At 43.0% G+C, this 27,714-nt stretch overlaps 1 protein-coding gene across 22 annotated transcripts in view; it reads right to left on the minus strand.

Annotated features, from left to right (window-relative positions):
* Nucleotides 1-27,714, minus strand: part of LOC106582990 (eukaryotic translation initiation factor 4 gamma 3) — a 75,416-nt gene that overhangs the window by 30,372 nt on the left and 17,330 nt on the right. Inside the window, exon 1 of one of the 22 annotated variants that reach the window (XM_014166676.2) lies at nt 12,796-12,814. The exons of the other annotated variants lie outside the window; for them this stretch is intronic. The gene's annotated coding sequence lies outside the window, so the exon portion shown is untranslated. Of the gene's footprint in view, nt 1-12,795; nt 12,815-27,714 lie in introns of those variants that run through there. 22 annotated transcript variants of the gene reach the window in all.

Raw genomic sequence — 27,714 nt, forward strand, 5'->3', positions numbered from 1 at the left:
CTGTAACATTTTGGCAAAGAATAGCTGAGAGAATGTACACACACACTAGGGTTGCAAAAGGAGGGAATGTAACTAGGAACTTCAGAAATGTACCAGTAATCTACTAGAATTTTGGAAACAAACAAAGATTGTAAGTTCACATGTAGGAGAGATAAAATAATAAAATATGAAGTTTTGAAAATGAAATATAAAATTACAAAAGCTGTAAAACATTGTCCTAAATATAACCCATACATTTAGGGAATAACGTTGATGTTATGTAAGGGTATCAGCATGGAATATAATTTATTCTTCTGCATCTTTCTCTTTCAAAAACAAACGCAACATGTCACCATTTCAAAGATTTTACTGAGTTACAATTCATAGAAGGAAACCAGTCAATTGAAATAAATTCATCAGGCCCTAATCTATGGATTTCACATGACTGGGAATACAGATATGCATCTGTTGGTCACAGACACCTTTAAACAAAAGTAGGGGCGCGGATCAGAAAACCAGTCAGTTTCTGATGTGACCACCATTCATGCAGCGCATGTCGCATGGAGTCGATCAGGCTGTTGATTGTGGACTGTGGTTCCACGCCTCCTCGAACTGGAACGCACTGTCATACACGTCGATTCAGAGCATCCTAAACACGGTCAACATGTCTGATGAGTATGCAGGCCATGGAAGAACTGGGACGTTTTCAGGTTCCAGGAATTGTGTACAGATCCTTGCGACATGGGGCCATGTATTATGCTGAAACGTGATGTGACGGCGGCGGATGAACGGCACGACAAAGGGCCTCAGGCTCTCATCACTGTATCCCTGTACATTCAAATTGCCATCGATAAAATGCAACTGTGTTCGTTGTCCGTAGCTTTTGCCTGCCCATACCATAACCCCAATGTAGCCTATGTTTTTTGTCCCCCCACTTTGGTTCTGAAATCACCCACTAATTAATTTGTCATTTTTGCAGATTAAGTGTTAACTAGTATTGTAACAATATTTCTTGCTTACAAATTAGCTATGACATAGCCAATTCATATATAGCAGAACTTTAGACTTTTTTGGTCAGCAAGCAAAACTGGGCACAGTGCACAGTTTGACTTGGCTTCTGATATTAACTAGGGTTGTTATCCAAGCAAAATGAGATGCTTAGTTCGACACTGAAAGAGAGGACACATCAGTTGTCAGAGCCTGTAAGTAAGCATTTCACTGTAAGGTCTACGTCTGTTGTATTCGGTGCACGTGACAAATACACTTTGATTTGTCACAAAGTATGAGGCATTTTAAGAAGGAATAGAAAGTAATGAGCTAAACATTTGAGTGAATCTGTGATTCGTTACATTTAAATCGATTTTCTGACCGATGCATGCTACATTTGGATCGGTTTGGGGTCTGCGAACCTATGCAGTCTTATCTTAAACATTTGAATCGGGACCGCATCTGTATCGTTACATCCTTATTTTACACATTTGATTTATTTTACTAAGTTAATATGTCTGTTGTAAATGTATTGGGTTGAACTGGTGGCAGTTGTGAAAAATAGTTGGAAGATGTCATTATTGATTAGATGCTTTTTTTCAGAAGGCCATTTTCCCTTGAACCAGACTTTCCACAAGAAACTCATGGACAATAGGGCTGGGCAATTTTTCTAATTTATTTGATTAATTCAAATGTAGGTTTTAGCGCGTCATTACCTGTATTGCAAGAATCAAGGTATTTTGTATTTTTATGAGCGTTTATGTCCGCTTCTTCTCATGTCTTTTTGGTCTAGTCCCCTTCTGTGCTATATGCATCTTATTCTCTCTCACTCACAAGAGAGATCATTTATTCCTCTCTGATGAGAAGTTTCAACTCGCTATTGCATTTGATATGGACACAGAAGCACATTGAGGCATTTTACTGTAATACAGAAGTAAACATTTCGAAAAATGCCCATTTTATGTATCAACTCCTCTCAAATTGAGCGCAGAGCAGACAACTGAAACAGGAGTTTGAACATTGATTCTGGAAAAGTAATGCTCAGTTTGTCGCGCGGCATTGAACTACCGCTAGCAGCATTTTAGCTTAAGATTTATACTAGCCCTTTATAAAACCCAAAAAGGAAGTGGCAACTCGTTCTCATTCTGAGAAATAAAAGTAGGCCACTTGATTTCAACCTCTGAACAAAGTGGACTGGCTAGCGTGCTGTTCAAACAGTTGGAGACGGACAGAAGGGTGGGTTCATAACAATTCAACTGTTCTACCTTGTTACCTAGCAAATAGATCCAAGTTGGAAATAAGGATTATCTGGCTATTCACTAGCACGTGGGCTTGTGTTTGAAAAATTGTTTACGAGACCTTTTCTATAATTCCTGCTACAAGAAGTATTAGTGAATGTGCATTATGCATGGTTCTGGTTAAATTTGTAACAAAAAGGGCACTTTCATAAACAGTCTTGAAAGCCAGATCAGTGATTATTGCAACAACAAAAAAAGCATGTTAAACTAATTTCAATTATTAGTGGGTCTTATGGTTGTGGGAGGCTTATATTTAGCCTAGGTAGAATTTCACAAGCCCTGAATTCATTAGATTATTGCTGACTTTGAAATTCAGCGTATTTCACCTTTAATTATACAACAAGGCTTATTTAGAGATTGTTTTCTTATTTAATCAAGACGTAGGGGCCTCCTGTGTGGTGCAGCGGTCTAAGGCACTGCATCACAGTGCTTGAGGCGTCACTACAGACCTGGGTTCGATCCCAGGCTGTCACAACAGACCCGGGAATCCCATAGAGCGGCACACAATTGGCCGAGCGTCGTCCGGGTGAGACGAGAGTTTTGCCGGGGGGCTTTACTTGGCTCATCGCGCTCTAGCCACTCCTTGTGGTCAAGGCTGACCTCATCGTCAGTTGAACAATGTTTCCTCCGACACATTGGTGCGGCTGGCTTCCGGGTTAAGCGGGCAGTGTTAAGAAGCATGGTTTGGCAGGTCATGTTTCGGAGGATGCATGACTCGATCTTCGCCTCTACCGAGCCTGTTGGGGAGTTGCAGTGATGAGACAAGATCGTAATTGGATATCCTGAAATTGGGGAGAAAAGGGGGGGAAAATACAACAACAAAAAAGGTACAAATAATAGTAATTTAAAACATTTTATTTTAATTCAGACATATGTAACGTGAACCAGCCATAAAAGGTTAAAAGAAAAATCAAGATATGATTTTTAGGCCATATCGCAAAGCCCTATGGACAAATATTATTATTTTTTAAGTATAAAGAAAAATCCGGTAACTGATACTGGTAGTTTTGCAACCCTAGCACATATATATATATATACACAGAACTCCACAGGTCATTAGACTTGCTCCTGCTGAGGAATGTAAATTAGGCACTTTATTAAGGTAGGGATCAACTCCTGTCTGGCTCTGTGCTGCCCGGTCTGTCCCTTTGCAGTGCTGGGCATGCAGTGTGATTCGTGCTGTATCCCTTTCCCTGACACTGTCCTGTACTGTGATCTGTAAAATACTGCAGGTGCTGCTGCAGCAGCAGGCCTGGCACAGCAGAGATAATGCAGGCTGGCCGGCTCACCTCTGCTCCCCTGGGCTTTCTGCTGCCCACACACCTGTTGCTGCTGCACATGAGCCTCTGTGAGGTAATGGTAACACTCTCCCTCTCCCGTTTGTCTTCTGACAAAATTCTCTCTCAACAACCCTGGTTCACTATTAATCCCTAACATATCTCGGTTTGGCCCACTTTCTCTGGTTGACAGGATAAAGGCAGCTAATCGGACTGCTGTTGCCAGGGGATGAGTCTCTGCCGGTGACCGATTCCACTGACAGGCAGAATGACAGGAAGGGTGGGGGAGGGGCAGGACCTGCACAGCCGAGCATAGGCCAGGGAAGGGAAGGGAGAGTCCAGAAAGCAGTCCTCTCCTCGGCCACAGAGCAGACCAAAGCCTTCCAGGAACATAGTTTCCATTGATGCCATGCCTGCAGACCGCCAACAAACCCACACAGTCATTTGAAACTGACACTACTCAATGCTGTGTATACATGTACTTATCAACCAGAATGATGTGATAGGTCAATTACATCAAACAAATCACATCTGTTCAACATAATAAAAACCGTTAAGTCCCCTATTTAGGGGACTTTGAGCGGTTCTGGACCGGTTTCGGCTGACGTGTTTACAGACGTAACATCCATTGCTGTGTACTCTGTTAAACCTCTGGTAGTCCCGCTTCACATGCCGTGAAATCTGCCACTAGGCTTGGGTGATATACCGTATATATACACCATATACCGGGGTATTTGGAAAATAGCCACGGGATGGTTTTTACAATACCGTGAACGGAAACTATTTCTTTATTTAAAAAAAAAAAAGGGAATATTTGTAGCTACTTTTTAAGTAAATATATGCAGTCAACTTGTGCAATACTTTAGGAGATAAAGCAGATCACGTTCTACATCTATTAAGTTAACTGTGCTAAAAAGTCCTGCAGTTTTGATTTGGTTTGCTAATTTAGTAGCATGTTATCTAGCTAAGTGGTTAGCTTCTTGACCAAGCTTCTTTTCGTAACAGCAGAGAACCCCCTCCTGCACCAAGAGCCTTGCTGTCTAATATTTGTGAGTAGCTTTTTTGAGTTAATACTTTTATGAGCTGGGATGTCTGTCCTGCAAATAGTTTGTACCGGTTATAATTTCGCTAGCATTCCCTATGGGATTTTACATGTAATTGTTAGTCTTGTTAACCTTCGGATTACAGGGGCTTGAAAAAAGCATCACTTGTGTTCAGTACCGGTATTAGCGAATATCCCGGGATGTGTCAAAGTCGGTATGAAGATACGAAGGTATGACAATCTGCATAGGGAGCGATACGTCACATTTTCTGGCCTATTCAGACAAAGGATCGATTTCCTCTGGCTGTGAACCTCGGCGCTCCGCTTTCAACACAGTATATGAAATAGGAGAGCATAGTAATTGCAGCAATAACAGTGTCATCTTGCTGTGATGTTCTCAGATGGATTTAGAGCTCTCAACGTGAAAACAATAGGGCTGTCAAAGTTAAAAGTCAGAGTTAACACGTTATAACTGTAAAATAAATTATGCGTTTAATCGAGTCGCTATTTCTTCACCGCACAGAAACTTTGAAGTCCATGTGTTTTTGACGGACCCTTTTAAGGGCAGAACACAACACCAGAACACAGCTACAGTCAATGCTTGTGCCTTTACATTGATGAAGGCCATGTGCTTCCAGCCAAAATCATTATGTTATGCCCAACATTACCGTAGCTGTTTTTTTCTTTCTACCGGATTCGTGTGCATGTCGAAGACTGTTTTAAACTACCTGCGAGTCGCTATTTTTTGGTTTGATAACAATGTTTAGCCAGCTAGTCATGTTACCTACCTAGCAAGCAACCTGAACTTGACCACTGACTAGGCTATGCACAAATTTGGATGGCACAGGAAGAACTGAAAAGGAATAGGCTACTCAAAGAGATGCTTCAAAGGTAGGTTGCATATGCAAGAGTGGGGTGTGTATGATTGTGTGTGTGTGTGTGTGTGTGAGAGGATGTGTGTGATAGTGGGAGTAAGTGAGAGAGAGAGAGGGTGTGGGAGGAAGAGTGTGTAGGCCTACATGTGCAAAGTTATCTGAACAGTACAGATGGTTACAGTGTTTTCATAACATTGTCAGACAAGTTTAAAAGCTCTTTGTTCATTGTATACATAGAGCCTGTTCTTTTTTTCTAAAGTCACACTCATTTAGAATGACTGAGGCTTTAACAGCACTTAAATCTGTGCGTGTGTGAAAGAGAAAGGGAGAGACTAGTGTGTGTGTGTACCAGCGGAGGCTACTCAGAGGAAAAAAGTTTAACATTAAATTATACTTCAGATAAAACTACACTAAATATATTTAAATGTCACCAAATAATTGATTAAAACAATGTTTTGCAGTGAAGGTCTACAATAGCCTCAGCAGCACTCTGTAGGTTAGCACCCTGGTGTAGCCGGAGGACAGCTAGCTTCTGTCCTACTCTGGGAACATTGACTTCAATACAAAAGGCTCAAGGTTCTCAACCCCCTTCAATGGACTTAAACAGTAATTATGACAACTTCCGGAGGACATCTTCCAACCTATCAGAGCTCTTGCAGCATGAACTGACATGTTGTCCACCCAATCAAAGGATCAGAGAATGAATCTAGTACTGAAAGCATAAGCTTCAGCTAGCTAGCACTGCAGTGTATAAAATGTGGGAAATAGTTGCCTCAAAGAGAGAGAAAGACAATATTAAGGATCAATTAATTTCTACAAGATTAAGGATAAGCGATAGAACTAGCTTTATTTGGTTGTATCTTTCACTTTGCTAGAGAATGCAGCTACCTAGTTTAGCCTACACGAACACCCAGCTCAAACAGAGAGGGATGCTGTGTTAGCTAGCTGGCTATGGCTATCCAACATTGGAACTCTTCCAAGTCAAAATCAGCTTTTGGTTTCATTAATTTACTGCCACTGCGGCCCCCGGTGAAACTGCTAAACTGTAGCTAGCGGGTTTACTAGCGCGTTAGTCAGCATTGCTACTAGAACTATCAAATCACCTTTTTATTTGTCACATGCGCCAAATATAACAGGTGTAGTAGACCTTAAAGTGAAATGCTTACTTACAAGCCCTTAACGAACAATGCAGTTTTAAGAAAATACCTAAAAAAAGAGATAAGAATAACAAATAATTAAAGAGCAGCAGTAAATAACAATAGCAGAGAGAACAGTCTATGACTAGGGTGGCTAGAGTCTGACAATTTTTAGGGCCTTTGACACCGCCTGGTATAGAGGTCCTGGATGGCAGGAAGCTTGGCCCAAGTGAAGTACTGGGCCGTACGCACTACCCTCTGTAGCACCAAACCAGGCAGTGATGCAACCCGTCAGGATGCTCTCGATGGTACAGCTGTAAAACCTTTTGAGGATCTGAGGACCCAAGCCAAATCTTTTCAGTCTCCTGAGGGGGAATAGGTTTTGTCCTTCACTCTTCATGACTGTCTTGGTGTGCTTGGAAAATGTTAGTTTGTTGTTGATGTGGACCCCAAAGAACTTGAAGCTCTCAACCTGCTTCACTACAACCCCGTCAATGAGAATGGGGGCGTGCTCGGTCCTCCTTTCCTGTAGTCCACAATAATCTCCTTTGTCTTGATCACGTTGAGGGAGAGGTTGTTGTCCTTGCACCACAGTCAGGTCTCTGACCTCCTCCCTATAGGCTGTCTCAACGTTGTCGTGATCATTCCTACCACTGTTGTATCATCGGCAAACTTGATGGTGGTGTTGGAGTCGTGCCTGGCCGTGCAGTAATGACTGAACAGGGGCCCCCATGTTAAGGATCAGCATGGCGGATATGTTGTTACCTACCCTTACCACCTGGGGGCGGCCTGTCAGGAAGTCTTGGATCCAGTTGCAGAGGGAGGTGTTTAGTCCCAGGGTCCTTACCTTATTGATGAGCTTTGAGGGCACTATGGTGTTGAATGCTGAGCTGTAGTCAATGAATAGCATTCTCACATAGGTGTTCCTTTTGTCCAGGTGTGAAAAGGACAGTGTGGAGTGCAATAGAGATTCCATCATCTGTGGATCTGTTGGTGCGGTAAGCAAATTGGAGTGGGTCTAAGGTTTCTGGGATAAAGGTGTTGATGTGAGCCATGACCAGCCTTTCAAAGCACTTCATGGCTACAGACGTGAGTGCTACAGGTCGGTAGTCGTTTAGGCAGGTTACCTTAGTGTTCTTGGGCACAGGGACTATGGTGGTCTGCTTGAAAAATGTTGGCATTAAAAGACTCGGACAGGGAGAGGTTGAAAATGTCAGTGAAGACACTTGCCAGTTGATCAGCGCATGCTCGGAGTACACGTCCTGGTAATACGTCTGGCCCTGCGGCCTTGTGAATGTTAACCGGTTCAAAAGGTCTTACTCACATTGGCTGCGGAGAGCGTGATCACACAGTCGTCCGGAACAGCTGATGCTCTCATGCTCGTTTCAGTGTTACTTGCCTAAAAAAGCGAGCACAGAAGTCATTTAGCTCGTCTGGTAGGCTCGTGTCACTGGCCAGCTCTCGGAGGTGCTTCCCTTTGTAGTCTGTAATAGTTTGCAAGCCCTGTCACATCTAACGAGCATCGGAGCCGGTGTAGTGCAATTCGATCTTAGTCCTGTATTGACGCTTTGCCAGTTTGAGGGTTCGTCAGAGGGCATAGAGGGAAATATTATAAGCTTCCGGGTTACAGTCCCACTCCTTGAAAGCGGCAGTTCTACCCTTTAGCTCAGTGTGAATGTTGCCTATAATCCATGGCTTCTGGTTGAGGTACGTACTAGATGTCAACCGATTAAAATCGGCCTTGAATTAGGGTCGATTTCAAGTTTTCATAATCGGTAATCGGCATTTTTGGACGCCGATTACATTGCAATCCACGAGGAGTTAAACAATTTAAAGGCAATGTACCAAATACTAATTGAGTGTATGTAAACTTCTGACCCACTGGGAATGTGATGAAAGAAATAAAAGCTGAAATAAATCACTCTACTATTATTCTGATATTTCACATTCTTAAAATAAAGTGGTGAGTCTAACTGACCTAAGACAGGGAATTATTACTTGGATTAAAATGTCAGGAATTGTGAAACTGAGTTTAAATGTATTTGGCTAAGGTGTATGTAAACTTCCGACTTCAACTGCACGTGCTTTCAGTTCGTCCCATTTATTTTCCAGCGATTGAACGTTAGCTAACAGTAAGGATGGCAAAATAATTCCCCCCCCCCCCCCCCCCAATCTACACACAATATACCCCATAATGACAAAGCGAAGACTGTTTTTTTAGACAAAAAAACAGAAATACCTTAATTACATAAGTATTCAGACCCTATGAGACTTGAAATTGAGCTCAGGTGCATCCTATTTCCATTGATCATCCTTGAGATGTTTCTAGAACTTCAATTGAGTCCACCTGTGGTATATTCAATTGATTGGAAATGATTTGGAAAGGCACACATCTGTCTATATAAAACGGTCCCACAGTTGACTGCATGTCAGAGTAAAAACCAAGCAATGAGGTCAAACAAATTGTCCATAGAGCTCAGAGAAAAGATTGTGTCGAGGGACAGATCTCAGGAAGGGTATCAAAAAATGTCTGCAGCATTGAAGTTCCCGAAGAACACAGTGACCATCATTCATAAATGGATAAAGTTTGGAACCATCAAGACTCTTCCTAGAGCTGGCCGCCGGCCACACTGAGCAATCGGGGCAGAAGGGCCTTGGTCAGGGAGGTGACAAAGAACCCGATGGTCACTCTGACAGAGCTCCAGAATTCCTATGTGGAGATGAGAGAACCTTCTACAAGGACAACCATTTCTGCAGCACTCCACCAATCAGGCCTTTTTGGAGTTGCCAGACATAAGACACTCCTCAGTAACAAGCACATGACAGTCCACTTGGATTTTGCCAAAATGTCACCTAAAGGACTCTCAGACTTTGAGAAAAAACATGCTCTGGTCTGACGAAACCAAGACTGAACTCTTTGAAGTATGGCAGTGGTAGCATCATGCTGTGGGGATTTTTTTTTTTTTTTAAAGGGAAAGATGAACAGAGCAAAGTACAGAGAGATCCTTGATGAAAACCTGCTCCGGAGCACTCAGGACCGCAGACTCGGGTGACGGTTCACCTTCCAACAGGACAACAACCCTAAGCACACAGCCAAGACAACGCAAGAGTGGCTTAGGGACAAGTCTCTGAATGTCCTTGAGTGGCCCAGCAAAAGCCCGGACTATAACCCGATCTAACATCTCTGGAGAGACCTGGAAATAGCTGTGCAGCGACACTCCCCATCCAACTTGACAGCTTGAGAGGCTCTGCAGAGAAGAATGGGAGAAACTCTCCAAATACAAGTGTGCCAAGTTGTAGAGTCATACCCAAGAAGACTCTAGGCTGTAATCGCTGACAAATGTGCTTCAACAAAGTACTGAGCAGTGGTGTACTTAAGTAGTACTTCAAAGTCTTTTTTGGGGGGTATCTGTACTTTTCTATTCATATATATTTTTTTAGGGGGTAGATCAGCTTTAATATTGCAGATAAAGTGTAGAATCCATGAATGTAATTGTCTGCATCACTTCCAATCCCCCATATATTATTTTGCAAATATAGATAAAGTACCAGTCAAAAGTTGACACCTATTCATTCCAGGGTTTCTCTTTATTTTTACTATTTTCTACATTGTAGAATAATAGTAAAGACATGAAAACTAATGAAAAAACACATATGGAATCATGTAGTAACCAAAAAAAAGTGTTTAACAAATCAAAATATTTTTTGTATTTGAGACTATTCAAAGTAGCCACCCTTTGTCTTGATGACAGCTTTGCGCACACCGCCCTCAAAATTCATATTCATTATATAAATAGGCCTGTGTAATTTGGTCAACTTTTACTTTACTACATTCCTAAAGAAAATAACATACTTTTTAGTCCATTTTCCCTGACAACCAAAAGTACTCCTTACATTTCAAATGCTTAGCAGGACAGGAAAATGGTCCAATTCTCACACATCAAGAGAACATACCTCGTCATCTTATCTGGCAGACTCATTAAACATAAAATGTTATGTTTGTAAATTTGTGCCATCTGGTTTTCTTAACATAAAGAATGTGAAATGATTTAATGATTTAATACTTTTACTTTTCATACTTAAGTATATTTTAGCAATTACATTTACTTTGGATACATACGAATATTTAAAAATACCAAATACTTTCAGACTTTCACTCAAGTAGTATTTTATTGGGTGATTTTCACTTTTACTTGAGTAATTTCCTATTAAGACATCTTTACTTTTACTCAAGTATGACAATTGGGTTGTTTTTCCACCATTGGTACAAAATAAAATAAAATGGTATTGGTCACATACACGGTTAGCAGATGTTAATGAGAGTGTAGCGAAATGCTTGTGCTTCTAGTTCCGGCCGTGCAGTAATATCTAACAAGTAATCTAACAATTTCACAACAACTACCTTAAACGCACACAAGTCTAAAGGAATTAAGAATATGTACATAAACATAAATGGATGTGCGATGGCCGAACAGCATAGGCAAGATGCAGAAGATGGTATAGAGTACAGTATATACATATGAGATGAGTAATGTAGGGTAGGTAAACATTATATAAAGTGGCACTGTTTAAAGTGACTAGTGATATTTATTTCATCCAATTTTTTATTATTAAAGTGGCTAGAGATTTGAGTCAGTATGTTGGCAGCAGCCGCTCAATGTTAGTGATGGCTGTTTAACAGTCTGTTGGCCTTGAGATTGAAAAACAGCTTCTGTCTCTAGGTCCCAGTTTTGATGTACTGACCTCGCCTTCTGGATGATAGCGGGGTGAACAGGCAGTGGCTCAGGTGGTTGTTGTCCTTGATCTTCTTGGCCTTCCTGTGACACCGGGTGCTGTAGGTGCCCTGGAGGGCAGGTAGTTTGCCCCCGGTGATGCATTGTGCAGACTTCACTACCCTCTAGAGAGCCTTACGGTTGTGGGCGGAGCAGTTGCCGTACCAGGAGGTGATACAGCCCAACAGGATGCTCTCGATTGTGCATCTGTAAAAGTTTGAGTGTTTTTGGTGACAAGCCAAATTTCTGAGGTTGAAGAGGCGCTGTTGCGCCTTCACCACGCTGTCTGTGTGGGTGGACCATTTCAGTTTGTCCGCAATGTGTACGCCGAGGAACTTAACTTTCCACCTTCTTCACTACTGTCCCGTCGATGTGGATAGGGGGGTGCTCTCTCTGCTGTTTCCTGAAGTTCACGATCATCTCCTTCGTTTTGACGTCGAGTGTGAGGTTATTTTCCTGACACCACACTCCGAGGGCCCTCACATCCTCCCTGTAGGCCCTCTCGTCGTTGTTGGTAATCAAGCCTACCACTGTTGTATCATCTGCAAACTTGACGATTGAGTTGGAGGCGTGCATGGCCACGCAGTCATGGGTGAACAGGATGTACAGGAGAGGGCTGAGAATGCACCCTTGTGGGGCCCCAGTGTTGAGGATCAGCGGGGTGGAGATCTTGTTTCCTACCCTCACCACCTGGGGGCGGCCCGTCAGAAAGTCCAGGACCCAGTTGCACAGGGCGGGGTCGAGACCCAGGGTCTCGAGCTTAATGATGAGTTTGGAGGTACTATAGTGTTAAATGCTGAGCTGTAATCGATGAACAGCATTCTTACATAGGTATTCCTCTTGTCCAGATGGGTTAGGGCAGTGTGGGGTGTGATTGCGTCGTCTGTGGACCTATTGGGGCGGTAAGCAAATTGAAGTGGGGCTAGGGTGTCAGGTAGTGTGGAGGTGATATGATCCTTGACTAGTCTCTCAAAGCACTTCATGATGACGGAAGTGAGTGCTACAGGGCGATAGTCATTTAGCTCAGTTACCTTAGCTTTCTTGGGAACAGGAACAATGCTGGCCCTCTTGAATGTGGGAACAGCAGACTGGGATAGGGATTGGTTGAATATGTCCGTAAACACACCAGCCAGCTGAGTAATGGGTCTGTTTTTGCTGTCATTATGGGGTATAGTGTGAAGATTGATGAGGGAAATAAAACTTAATTTTAGAATAAGGCTGTAACGTAACAAAATGTGGAAAAAGTCAATAGGTCTGAATATTTTCCGAATGCACTGTATGTGTCTGGATTGCAAGCAGAGGTTCTGAATTGAAAAAAATATTTTTCATATATTCTAAAATAATCCACAGCAGAAGCATCTCCAGAGAGCGGAGCTCCACTGTATGAGAGGCTCCTGTACTGTGTCTCCTCCCCCGCACAGACCCTTACCTCCAGGCAGACAGCACGGCTCAGCACAGCAGCAGCTCTGACACACCACACACACTGCAGTGGAGAGGGGGTCAGCTCAGGCATCAGAGTAAGTAGACTGGGAGCAGCAGGGTAACGGAGTGTGGGCAACACACACACGGCAAGGGGGTAGGTGGGGGGGGGTGAAGCTGACAGTTACGATGAATCATGTGGCAGTGAGCCCTAAGGTGACAGCCACATCTTCCCAGATGCAGACTGAGCTCAGTGATATCCCCTATGTTTCTGTCATACATTACACACACACTTCGTTTTTAAGCTGTAATGAATGTGTAAACTAAACAGACAGTGCAGGGCTCCAGACTAACATTTCCCCACTGGTGCCACTAAGTTTAAGTTAATGCCACCAGTGCCATCAATTGTTTTCCACAGCATCATGAAATTGAGTATCATCTTATAAAGTCATTTTATTGATAGACCAGTGGTTCCCAAACTTTTTATAGTCCCGTACCCCTTCAAACAGTCAACATCCAGCTGCCTACTCCATCTAGCACCAGGGTCAGCACACTCTGAAATGTTGTTTTTTGCCATCATTGTAAGCCTGCCACACACACACACTATACGATATGTTTAATAAACATAAGAATGAGTGGGAGTTGTCGTCACAACCCTGCAAGTGGGAATTGACAAATAGCTCTTATAGGACCAAGGCACAAATAATAATCAATCATTTTGCTCTTTATTTAACCATATAAAACCTTATTTGTTAATCAAAAATTGTGAATAACTCACCACAGGTTAATGAGAAGGGTGTGCTTGAAAGGATGCACATAACTCTGCAATGTTGGGTTGTATTGGAGAAAGTCTCACACTTAAATAATTTTCCACACACAGTCTGTGCCTGTATTTAGTTTTAATGCTAGTGAGGGCCGAGAATCCACTCTCACATAGGTACATTGCAAAGGGAATTAGTGTCTTAACAGCGCGATTTGCCAAGGCAGGATACTCTGAGGGCAGCCCAAACCAGAAATCTGTCAGTGGCTTCTGATTAAATTCAATTTTCACAGAACCGCTTATTGCAATTTCGACGAGCCTCTCTTGTTTAGATATCGGTGGACTGGAGGCAGGGGATGAAAGGGATAACGAATCCAGTTGTTTGTGTCATCCGTTTAGGGAAAGTACCTGCGTAATTGCGCACCCAACTCACTCAGGTGCTTCGCTAGATCACATTTGACATTGTCTGTAAGCTTGAGTTCATTTGCACACCAAAAAAAAAATCATACAATGATGGAAAGACCTGTGTGTTGTCCTTGTTAATGCAGACAGAGAAGAGCTCCAACTTCTTAACCATAGCCTCAATTTTGTCCCGCACATTGAATATAGTTGCGTAGAGTCCCTGTAATCCTAGATTCAGATCATTTAAGCAAGAAAAAAACATCACCCAGATATGCCAGTCGTGTGAGAAACTCGTCATCATGCAAGTGGTCAGGCAAGTGAAACTGATAGTCAGTAAAGAAAACTTTAAGCTTGTCTCTCCATAAAAAAAAAACATACAGCGCACTTCTGTATGTTGTAAAAGCGTTACATGGTCGCTGCCAATATCATTGCATACTGCAGAAAATCCACGAGAGTTCAGGGGTCTTGCTTTAACAAAGTTAACCATTTTCACTGTAGTGTCCAAAACATCTTTCAAGCTGTCAGGTCATTCCCTTGGCAGCAAGAGCCTCTCGGTGGATGCTGCAGTGTACCCAAGTGTCGTTGGGAGCAACTGCTTGCACGCGCATTACCACTCCACTATGTCTCCCTGTCATGGCTTTTGCGCCATCAGTACAGATACCAACACATCTTGACCACCAAAGTCCATTTGATGTCACAAAGCTGTCCAGTACTTTAAAAATATCCTCTCCTGTTGTCCTGGTTTCCAGAAGAGGATGTCTTCCATAACCTGTTAGGGCTAGGGGGCAGTATTGACACGGCTGGATAAAAAACGTACCCGATTTAATCTGGTTACTACTCCTGCCCAGTAACTAGAATATGCATATAATTATTGGCTTTGGATAGAAAACACTCCAAAGTTTCTAAAACTGTTTGAATGGTGTCGGTGAGTATAACAGAACTCAAATGGCAGGTCAAAACCTGAGAAGATTCTGTACAGGAAGTACCCTGTCTGACCATTTCTTGGCCTTCTTTGCCATCTCTATCCATTACAAAGGATCTCTGCTGTTACGTGACACTTCCTACGGCTGCCATAGGCTCTCAGAAGGCGGCAAAAAGCTGAATCGTGGCTTTGCAGGCTCTGGCTGAAACAAAGTAGCGCGTTTGGGTAGTGGCTGGTTACAGTACTGTGAGACTCAGGCTCGTGCCCGCGTCGACCGAAAGCTTTGTTTTCTTTCCTCTATTTAGCTAAACGGAGATTCCCGGTCGGAATATTATCGCTTTTTTACGAGAAAAATGGCATAAAAATGGATTTTAAACAGCGGTTGACATGCTTCGAAGTACGGTAATGGAATATTTAGATTTTTTTGTCACGAATTGCGCCATGCTCGTAACCCTGATTTACCATTTCGGATAGTGTCTGGACGCATACGAACAAAACGCCGCTATTTGGATATAACGATGGATTATTTTGGACCAAACCAACATTTGTTATTGAAGTAGCAGTCCTGGGAGTGCATTCTGACGAAGACAACAAAGGTAATCAAACTTTTGTAATAGTAAATCTGACTTTGGTCAGGGCTAAACTTGGTCGGTGTCTAAATGGCTAGCCGTGATGGCTGGGCTATCTACTGAGAATATTGCAAAATGTGCTTTCACCGAAAAGCTATTTTAAAATCGGACACCTCGATTGCACAAAGGAGTTCTGTATCTATAATTCTTAAAATAATTGTTCTGTTTTTTGTGAACGTTTATCGTGAGTAATTTAGTAAATTGTTAGTAAATTCCCCGGAAGTTTGCTATGCTAGTTGTGAACGTCACATGCTAATGTAAAAAGCTGGTTTTTTATATAAATATGAACTTGATTGAACAAAACATGCATGTATTGTATAACATAATGTCCTAGGATTGTCATCTGATGAAGATCATCAAAGGTTAGTGCTGCATTTAGCTGTCTTCTGGGTTTATGTGACATTATATGCTAGCTTGAAAAATGGGTGTCTGATTATTTCTGGCTGGGTACTCTGCTGACATAATCTAATGTTTTGCTTTCGTTGTAAAGCCTTTTTGAAATCGGACAGTGTGGTTAGATTAACGAGAGTCTTGTCTTTAAAATGCTGTAAAATAGTCATATGTTTGAGAAATTGAAGTAATAGCATTTCTAAGGCATTTGAAAATCGCGCCACGGGATTCAACTGGCTGTTGCGTAGGTGGGACGAATTCGTCCCGCCTAGTCCAGAGAGGTTAACTGACCCCCCCCCCCCCCCCCATGAACACAAACAAACAAATACCAGGAGCTGTGCCAGGCCCAACACATCTGTTAACCTGTTGGGTCTAGGGGGCAGCATTTGCACGTCTGGATAAAAAAAATGTACCCGATTTAATCTGGTTACTAATCCTACCCAGTAACTAGAATATGCATATACTTATTACATATGGATAGAAAACACCCTAAATTTTCTAAAACTGTTTGAATGGTGTCTGTGAGTATAACAGAACTCATTTGGCAGGCAAAACCCTGAGACATTTTCTGACAGGAAGTGGATACCTGATGTGTTGTATTGACTTTAAACCTATCCCATTGAAAAACACAGGGGCTTAGGAATATTTTGGCACTTCCTATTGCTTCCACTAGATGTCACCAGCCTTTACAAAGTGTTTTGAGTCTTCTGGAGGGAGATCTGACCGAACAAGAGCCATGGAACGATGATGTCCCATTAGACACCTGGCGCGAGTTCATGTTGGGTACCCTCGTTCCAATACGTTATAAAAGAGTATGCATTCGTCCACCTTGAATATTATTCATGTTCTGGTTAAAAAGGCCCTAATGATTTATGCTATACAACGTTTGACATGTTTGAACGAACGGAAATATATTTTTTCCCCTCGTTCATGACGAGAAGTCCGGCTGGCTTACATCATGTGCTAACGAGACGGAGATTTTTGGACATAAATGATGAGCTTTTTTGAACAAAACTACATTCGTTATGGACCTGTGATACCTGGAAGTGACATCTGATGAAGAGAATCAAAGGTAATGGATTATTTACATAGTATTTTCGATTTTAGATCTCCCCAACATGACGTCTAGTCTGTATCGCAACGCCGTATTTTTCTGGGCGCAGTGCTCAGATTATTGCAAAGTGTGATTTCCCAGTAAGGTTATTTTTAAATCTGGCAAGTTGATTGAGTTCAAGAGATGTAAATCTATAATTCTTTAAATGACAATATAATATTTTACCAATGTTTTCTAATTTTAATTATTTAATTTGTGACGCTGACTTGACTGCCGGTTATTGGAGGGAAACGATTTCCTCAACATCAATGCCATAGTAAAACGCTGTTTTTGGATATAAATATGAACTTGATAGAACTAAAAATGCATGCATTGTCTAACATAATGTCCTAGGAGTGTCATCTGATGGAGATTGTAAAAGGTTAGTGCATCATTTTAGCTGGTTTTATGGTTTTGGTGACCCTGTCTTTGACTTGACAAAACATTACACACAACTCTTGTAAATGTACTGTCCTAACATACTCTAAATTTATGCTTTCGCCGTAAAACCTTTTTGAAATCGTAAAACGTGGTTAGATTAAGGAGATGTTTATCTTTCAAATGGTGTAAAATAGTTGTATTTTTGAAAAATTTGAATTTTGACATTTATTTGGATTCAAATTTGCCGCTCTTGAAATGCACCTGCTGTTGATGGAGTGCACCACGGGTGGCACGCTAGCGTCCCACCTAGCCCCAAGAGGTTAACTCATCCAGCTGTAACGCATAGAATTCACTGGCTTGTATGCAAAGCATTAATTGTTTCAAAACATCTCCTGCTTCGTGAAACGGTGTTGTTTGATGAAGACATTGTCTGTATAGTTTTTTTGGCCTTTTCCCCCCAGCATTGTCCCAGCCATATCCGCGGCAGCAGGAAGAATTAAGTCCTCACAATAGTATGGGGCTTGCCTGTCCAAGCCACTCGGTAGCTCACCATATAAGGCGCTTCTAGCCCCTTCTTATTAATGATATCTGTTGCTTGTATACATGTCTTACTAATCGAAAGTCGTCTTAATTCTCTCTCAAAAAACTCCTGTGGCTTATTTTTCTAATTGCCATGTTTTGTTTCTAAATGTCTGCGCAAGAGTGAAGGTTTCATTGAGTTGTGAGATAGTACTTTTGCACATATTTAGATTGCATTTTAGAGCGTCCTTTTATTGTCCCCAGCTGAAGGTGCACCTGTGTTGTGATCATGCGGTTTAATCAGCTTCTTGATATGCCACACCTGTCAGGTGGACGGATTATATTGGCAAAGGAGAAATGCTCACTAAAAGGGATATAAACTAATTTGTGCACAACATTTGAGAGAAATAAGCTTTTTGTGCGTATGGAACATTTCTGGTATCTTTAATTTCACCTCATGAAACCAACACTTTACATGTTACATTTATATTTTTGTTCTGTATAGATTACAACAGGGATGAACAGAGTTGTGGATAAAACGTTAACGGTATGTCACCACGCTCAATGAGAATAGCCTATGCAGGTGCCAAATGTTGACACATTTATGCCGACATCACCCCAGTATTCCGGAGCATGATGGAAACACATCGTCTCACCTCTGCATTCAAGCAGCTGATTCTGACCGGGCCAAAGAAATAACAAGAGCGATAGGTAGGCTGTGTTTATATTTTTTACAATCCAAGGATATTTTTTATAGCCAAGGATATGCACCCATTCTCAGTGGTTGAGAAAAGCGGATTTCAGCACCTTGTGAAAGTGCTTGAGCCACGTTACGAACTTACCTCTTGCACTCATTTCAGCAAAAACATAGTACCCGCTCTATACAAGCAAGCCAAAGCTTTCAATTAATTGGCCAATGCACCCTGTGTTGTGCTTAACAGTGACAGCTCATCACAGCACGGAGTGGGAAATGTGCCATGCTGCAGACACGCCCCCTTTATGAGAGTCACAGGTGCGCATCTGTCATTGAAGAAGGCATTGTCATGGTGCGTTCGTAACCAAGTGGCAATTTACCACATACAACTAGGAAAAATCTACTTGTACGGCCCACCAACTGGTAATTACTAGTGGGAAACTCGTCTATCATCCTAAGTAGAGGTCGACCGATTAATCGGAATGGCCGATTTCAAGTTTTCATAACAATCGGTAATCGTCCTTTTTGGACACCGATTATGGACGATTACATTGCACTCCACGAGGAGACTGCGTGGCAGGCTGACTACCTGTTATGCGAGTGCAGCAAGGAGACAAGGTAAGGTGCCAGCTAGCATTAAACTTATCTTATAAAAAACAATCAATCAATCTTAACATAATCACTAGTTAACCTAGTAATATCATCAACCATGGGTAGTTATCTAGCTTGCCCTGCGTTGCATATAATCGATGCGGTGCCTGTTAATTTATCATTGAATCACAGCCTACTTCGCCAAACGGGTGATGTAACAAGCGCATTCGCGAAAAAAGCACTGTCGTTGCACCAATGTGTACCTAACCATAAACATCAACGCCTTAATTAAAATCAATACACAAGTATATATTTTTAAACCTGCATATTTAGTTAATATTGCCTGCTAACATGAATTTATTTTAACTAGGGAAATTGTGTCACTTCTGTGCAAGCAGAGTCAGGGTATATGCAGCAGTTTGGGACGCCTGGCTCGTTGCGAACTGTGTGAAGACCATTTCTTCCTAACAAAGACCGTAATTAATTTGCCAGAATTGTACATAATTATGACACAACATTGATGGTTGTGCAATGTACCAGCAATATTTAGACTTAGGGATTCCACCCGTTAGATAAAATACGGAACGGTTCCGTATTTCACTGAAAGAATAAACGTTTTGTTTTCGAAATGATAGGTCATTATTATGGTCAAATCTGGAAACTAAGACTCGTATTTCTGTGTGTTTATTATATTATAATTAAGTCAATGATTTGATATTTGATAGAGCAGTCTGACTGAGCGGTGGTAGGCAGCAGCAGGCTCGTAAGCTTTCATTCAAACTTTACTGTGTTTGCTAGCAGCTCTTAGCAATGCTTGATCACAGCGCTGTTTATGATTTCAAGCCTATCAACTCCTGAGATTAGGCTGGCAATACTAAAGTGCCTATTAGAACATCCAATAGTCAAAGGTAAATTAAATACAAATGGTAAGAGAGAAATAGTCGACGCGTCATAATTCCTACAGGCACTTGTCATCTCCCGTCTGGATTACTGCAACTCGCTGTTGGCTGGGCTCCCTGCCTGTGCCATTAAACCCCTACAACTCATCCAGAACGCCGCAGCCCGTCTGGTGTTCAACCTTCCCAAGTTCTCTCACGTCACCCCGCTCCTCCGCTCTCTCCACTGGCTTCCAGTTGAAGCTCGCATCCGCTACAAGACCATGGTGCTTGCCTACGGAGCCATGAGGGGAACGGCACCTCCGTACCTTCAGGCTCTGATCAGTCCCTACACCCAAACGAGGGCACTGCGCTCATCCACCTCTGGCCTGCTGGCCCCCCTACCTCTGAGGAAGCACAGTTCCCGCTCAGCCCAGTCAAACCTGTTCGCTGCTCTGGCACCCCAATGGTGGAACAAGCTCCCTCACGACGCCAGGACAGCGGAGTCAATCACCACCTTCCGGAGACACCTGAAACCCCACCTCTTTAAGGAATACCTGGGATAGGATAAAGTAATCCTTCTAACCCCCCCCCCCCAAAAGATTTAGATGCACTATTGTAAAGTGGTTGTTCCACTGGATATCATAAGGTGAATGCACCAATTTGTAATTCGCTCTGGATAAGAGCGTCTGCTAAATGACTTAAAAATGTAATGTAAATGTCTATATAACTGCAACCTAATATTTCTTTACTGGGAATTTTGAAAAACTGGGAAAATTGAACCACCAGCTTTCCTATGTTCTGTCTAATTTCAAATATATACAGTTGAATTTGGAAGTTTACATACACCTTAGCCAAATACATTTCAACTCAGTTTTTCACAATTCCTGACATTTAATCCTCATAAAAATTCCCTGTCTTAGGTCAGTTAGGATCACCACTTTATTTTATGAATGTGAAATGTCAGAAAAATAGTAGAGAATGATTTATTTCAGCTTTTATTTCTTTCTTCACATTCCCAGTGGGTCAGAAGTTTACATACACTCAATTAGTATTTGATAGCATTGCCTTTAAATTGTTTAACTTGGTCAAACGTTTCAGGTAGCCTTCCACAAGCTTCCCACAATAAGTTGGGTGAATATTGGCCCATTCCTCCTGACAGTGCTGGTGTAGCTGAGTCAGGTTTGTAGGCCTCCTTGCTCGCACACGCCTTTTCAGTTCTCCTCCCAAATTTTCTATAGGATTGAGGTCAGGGCTTTGTGATGGCCACTCCAATACCTTGACTTTGTTGTCCTTAAGCTATTTTGCCACAACTTTGGAAGTATGCTTGTGGTCAGTGTCCATTTGGAAGAGCCATTTGCGAGCAAGCTTTAACTTCCTGACTGATGTCTTCAGATGTTCTTTCAATATATCAACATAATTTTCCTACCTCATGATGCCATCTATTTTGTGAAGTGCACCAGTCCCTCCTGCAGCAAAGCACCCCCACAACATGATGCTGCCACCCCCCATGCTTCACGGTTGGGATGGTGTTCTTCGGCTTGCAAGCATCCCCCTTTTTCCTCCAAACATAAATGGTCATTATGACCAAATAGTTATATTTTTGTTTCATCAGACCAGAGGACAATTCTCAAAAAAGTAAGATCTTTGTCCCCATGTGCAGTTCCAAACCGTAGTCAGGATTTTTTATGGCGGTTTTGGAGCAGTGGCTTCTTCCTTGCTGAGCGGCCTTTCAGGTTATGTCGATATAGGACTCGTTTTACTGTGGATATAGATACTTTTGTACCTGTTTCCTCCACCATCTTCATAAGGTCCTTTGCTGCTGTTCTGGGATTGATCTGCATATTTCACACCAAAGTACGTTCATCTCTAGGAGACAGAACGAGTCTCCTTCCTGAGCAATATGACAGCTGCGTGGTCCCATGATGTTTATACTTGCGTACTATTGTTTGTACAGATGAATGTGGTATCTTCAGGCGTTTGGAAATTGCTCCCAAGGATGAATCAGACTTGTGGAGGTCCACAATTTTCTTTCTGAGGTCTTGTCTGATTTCTTTTGATTTTCCCATGATGTCAAGCTAAGAGGCACTGAGTTTGATGGTAAACCTTGAAATACATCCACAGGTACACCTCCAATTGACTCAAATGATGTCAATTAGCCTCTCAGAAGCTTCTAAAGCCATGACATTTTCTGTAATTTTCCAAGCTGTTTAAAGGCACAGTCAACTTAGTGTATGTTAACTTCTGACCCACTGAAATTGTGATACAGTGAATTATAAGTGAAATAATTTGTCTGTAAACAATTGTTGGAAGAATTACTTGTGTCATGCACAAAGTAGAGTCCTAACCGACTTTCCAAAACTATAGTTTGTTAACAAGAAATTTGTGGAGTGGTTGAAAAATGAGTTTATGACAACAACCTAAGTGTATGTAAATTTCCGACTTCAACTGTATGTATGTATGTATGTATGTATGTATGTATGTATGTATGTATGTATGTATGTATGCATGTATGCATGCATGTATGCATGCATGCATGCATGCATGCATGTGAGATATGCGCCAATTAATCGGTATCATCTGTTTTTGGTCCTCCAATAATCGGTATCGGCGTTGAAAAATTATAAAATCGGTCGACCTCCAATAGGCATAGCCTATAGAAAGCTGATGGGATCCTCTTTAAAAAAAAAAAAAAAGAGGCCATCACTCATGGGCTCTCATGAAGTGTTTGATTAGATTTTAAAATACATTTGCATTGATGTCAGAGTGATTGGATGGACAACAGAGTGCGGAGTACCAGGCAGTTAGCAAGTTTGGTAGGCTACTAATGACCTTCAGCAACATCAGAGCTTGGAGAAGCCTAATTAGCGTGACTAAACGGTCACAAGCATTCATCACTCGTGACCGCCAGTGTGACGATAATACAGTCACCTTAACAGCACATGGCCCAACATAACAACCCTGTCACAACAGACAATGCCAGGAACATTGTGAACGGTTATTTTGTACATAATGTTGCTGCTACCTTCTCTTATGACTGAAAATAACTTCTGGACATCAGAACAGCGATTACTCACCACAAACTTTAAGAAGCTTTTTCCTTTAACGAGTTCGACGAGAAAGATATACTGCTCTCCCGGGAACAGGCCCAGATCCCCGTCATTTGCGTGAAGAAAAGACTGAGGAAAAGAGGACGCATATCGGGCTGCCTTCTGAGAATCCGTAGGCGAGCGAGTAAACTCCCACTGCCATCAATTCCACTTGCTAACATGCAATCATTGGAAAATAAAATTGATGACCTACAATTATCTTACCAACGGGACATTAAGAAGTGTAATATCTTGTTTCACCGAGTCGTGGCTGAACAACAACACAAATAATATAGAGTTGGCGGGATTTTCCATGCACCGGCAGAACAGAGAAGCTACGTCTGGTAAGACGAGGGGTGGGGGTGTATGTATTTTTGTTAATAACAGCTGGTGCGCGAAGTCTAATATTAAAGAAGTCTTTGGGTATTGCTCGCCTGAGGTAGAGTACCACATGATAAGCTGTAGACCACACTATCTATATTATTATTAATCTATTTACCACCACAGACCGATGCTGGCACTAGGACCGCACCCACACAACTCAATAAGGCCATAAGCAAACAAGAAAATGCTCATCCAGAAGCTGCGCTCTTAGTGGCTGGGGACTTTAATGCAGGCAAACTTAAATCAGTTTCACCAGAAAGAAAGAAAAATAACTCTAGAACACCTTTACTCCGCACACAGAGATGCATACAAAGCTCTCCCCCATCCTCCATTTGGCAAATCTGACCATAATTCTATCCTCCTGATTCCTGCTTACAAGCAAAAAAACTGAAGCCGGAAGTACCAGTGACTTGCTCAATATGGAAGTGGTCAGATGAAGATGCTACACTACAGGACTGTTTGCTAGCACAGACTGGAATATGTTCCGGGATTCATCCAATGGCATTGAGGAGTATATCACCTCAGTCATTGGCATCATTGACGACGTCGTCCCCACAGTGACCGTACGTACATATCCAAACCAGAAGCCATGTATTACAGGCAACATCTGCATCGAGCTAAAAGCTCAAGGAGCGGGACACTAATCCGGATGCTTATAAGAAGGAAAAGGCGGGCCGAACATGCCCCCATTAACATCAATGGGGCTGTCGTGGAGTGGGTCGAGAGTTTCAAGTTCCTTGGTATCCACATCACTAACAAACTATCATGGTCCAAACACACCAAGACAGTCATGAAGAGGGCAAGACAAACCCCCCCCGCCCAGGAGACTGAAAAGATTTGGCGTGGGTCCTCAGATCCTCTAAAAGTTCTACAGCTGCACCATCGAGAGCATCCTGACCGGTTGCAACGCCGCCTAGTATGGCAACTGCTTGGCATCTGACCGTAAGGCGCTACAGAGGGTAGTGCGTACGGCCCAGTACATCACTGGGGCCAGGCTTCCTGCCATCCTGGACCTATATAATATGTGGTGTCAGAGGAAAGCCCATAATATTGTAAGAGACTCCAGTCACCCAAGTCAGACTGTTTCTCTGCTACCACACGGCAAGCGGTCTAGGACCAAAAGGCTCCTTAACAGCTTTTACCCCCAAGCCATAAGACAGTTGAACAATTAATCAAATGGCCACCAGACTATTACATTGACGACCCCCCCCTCCTCCATTTGTTTTGTACACTGCTGCTACTCGCTGTTTATTATCTATGCATAGTCACCTCACCCCTACCTACATGTACAAATTACTAACTAATCTACCCCTGCACATAGACTCGGTACCGGTACCCCCTGTATATAGCCTCATTATTGTTATGTTATTGTGTTACTTTTTATTTTTATAATTTTTTACTTTAGTTTATTTGGTAAATATTCTCTTAACTCTTCTTGAACTGCACTGTTGGCTAAGGGCTTGTAAGTAAGCATTTCACGGTAAGGTCTACACTTGTTGTATTCGGCGCATGTGACAAATAAAGTTTGAGTTTTACATTGTTAATTGCATAACATTTTCCAGCTGTACCAAAACATGACCCCAAAACCACAATAAGTATCTAATGGTGGGTTTGGTGAACCGTTACACCCCTAGTGACCATGTAGAATGTGCAGCTAGCACCGATGCGACCAATTAAACATTTTACTCGCACGACCAAGTCAAAGGGTAGAAAAATGTCACTAAATGGTCGCAGTCTGGCGCCCTGCAGTGTCAGACGTGAGATATGTGGTTGGCATATGCTTGCTAGGGTTCACAACCAGCATGTGTGGTATGAGCGTGTGTGTGTGTGTGTGTGTGGGGTATAGCGTGTGTGTGGTATAGCGCGTGCGTGTGTATGAGCGTGCGTGCGTGCGGTATGAGCGTGCGTGCGTGTGTGTGGTATAGCGTGTGTGTGTGGTATAGCGTGTGTGTGTGGTATAGCGTGTGTGTGTGTGGTATAGCGTGTGTGTGTGGTATAGCGTGTGCGTGTGTGTGTGGTATAGCCTGTGCGTGTGTGTGTGGGGTATAGCGTGTGTGTGTGTGTGGGGTATAGCGTGTGTGTGTGTGTGTGGTATAGCGTGTGTGTGTGTGTGGTATAGCGTGTGCGTGTGGTATAGCGTGTGTGTGTGTGTGTGGTATAGCGTGTGGTATAGCGTGTGTGTGTGTGGTATAGCGTGTGTGTGTGGTATAGCGTGTGTGTGTGTGTGGTATAGCGTGTGTGTGTGTGTGGTATAGCGTGTGTGTGTGTGTGTGGTATAGCGTGTGTGTGTGTGTGGTATAGCGTGTGTGTGTGTGGTATAGCGTGTGTGTGTGTGTGTGTGTGGTATAGCGTGTGTGTGTGTGTGTGTGTGTGTGTGTGTGTGTGGTATAGCGTGTGTGTGTGTGGTATAGCGTGTGTGTGTGTGTGTGTGTGTGTGTGTGGTATAGCGTGTGTGTGTGTGTATAGCGTGTGTGTGTGGTATAGCGTGTGTGTGTGTTATAGCGTGTGTGTGTGTGTGTGTGTGGTATAGCGTGTGTGTGTGTGTGTGTGTGTGTGTGTGTGTGTGGTATAGCGTGTGTGTGGTATAGCGTGTGTGTGTGGTATAGCGTGTGTGTGTGGTATAGCGTGGTATAGCGTGTGTGGTATAGCGTGTGTGTGTGTGTGTGGTTTTGCGTGTGTGTGTGTGTGTGTGTGTGGTATAGCGTGTGTGTGTGTGTGTGTGGTATAGCGTGTGTGTGTGTGTGGTATAGCGTGTGTGTGTGGTATAGCGTGTGTGTGTGGTATAAGCGTGTGTGTGTGTGGTATAGCGTGTGTGTGTGTGTGGTATAGCGTGTGTGCGTGTGTGGTATAGCGTGTGTGCGTGTGTGGTATAGCGTGTGTGTGTGTGTGTGGTATAGCGTGTGTGTGTGGTATAGCGTGTGTGTGTGGTATAGCGTGTGTGTGTGTGTGTGTGGTATAGCGTGTGTGTGGTATAGCGTGTGTGTGTGTGTGTGTGTGTTATAGCGTGTGTGTGTGTGTGTGGTTATAGCGTGTGTGTGTGTGTGTGTGTGTTATAGCGTGTGTGTGTGTGTGTGTGTGTGGTATAGCGTGTGTGTGTGGTATAGCGTGTGTGTGTGTGTGTGGTATAGCGTGTGTGTGTGTGGTATAGCGTGTGTGTGTGTGTGGTATAGCGTGTGTGGTATAGCGTGTGTGTGTGTGTGTGGTATAGCGTGTGTGGTATAGCGTGTGTGTGTGTGTGTGGTATAGCGTGTGTGTGGTATAGCGTGTCTGTGTGTGGTATAGCGTGTCTGTGTGTGGTATAGCGTGTCTGTGTGTGGGGTATAGCGTGTCTGTGTGTGTGGTATTGCGTTTCTGTGTGTGGTATAGCGTTTCTGTGTGTGGTATAGCGTGTGTGTGTGTGTGTGGTATAGCGTGTGTGTGTGTGTGGTATAGCGTGTGTGTGTGTGGTATAGCGTGTGTGTGTGGTATAGCGTGTCTGTGTGTGGTATAGCGTGTCTGTGTGTGGTATAGCGTGTCTGTGTGTGGTATAGCGTGTCTGTGTGTGGTATAGCGTGTGTGGTATAGCGTGTGTGGTATAGCGTGTGTGTGGTATAGCGTGTGTGGTATAGCGTGTGTGTGTGTGTGGTATAGCGTGTGTGTGTGTGGTATAGCGTGTGTGTGGTATAGCGTGTGTGTGGTATAAGCGTGTGTGTGTGTGTGGTATAGCGTGTGTGTGTGTGGGTATAGCGTGTGTGTGTGTGGTATAGCGTGTGTGTGTGTGTGGTATAGCGTGTGTGTGGTATAGCGTGTGTGTGTGGTATAGCGTGTGTGTGTGTGTGGTATAGCGTGTGTGTGTGGTATAGCGTGTGTGTGTGTGTGGTATAGCGTGTGTGTGTGTGTGGTATAGCGTGTGTGTGTGTGTGGTATAGCGTGTGTGTGTGTGTGTGGTATAGCGTGTGTGTGTGTGTGGTATAGCGTGTGTGTGTGGTATAGCGTGTGGGTGTGTGGTATGCGTGTGTGTGTGTGGTATAGCGTGTGTGTGTGTGTGTGTGTGGTATAGCGTGTGTGTGTGTGGTATAGCGTGTGTGTGTGGTATAGCGTGTGTGTGTGTGGTATGCGTGTGTGTGTGGTGTGTGTGTGTGTGTGTGTGTGTGGTATAGGCGTGTGTGTGTGTGTGTGTGGTATAGCGCGTGTGTGTGTGGTATAGCGCGTGTGTGTGGT

This window comes from Salmo salar, chromosome ssa22 (genome assembly GCF_905237065.1).
Source record: "Salmo salar chromosome ssa22, Ssal_v3.1, whole genome shotgun sequence".
In the NCBI taxonomy this organism is placed as follows: domain Eukaryota; kingdom Metazoa; phylum Chordata; class Actinopteri; order Salmoniformes; family Salmonidae; genus Salmo; species Salmo salar.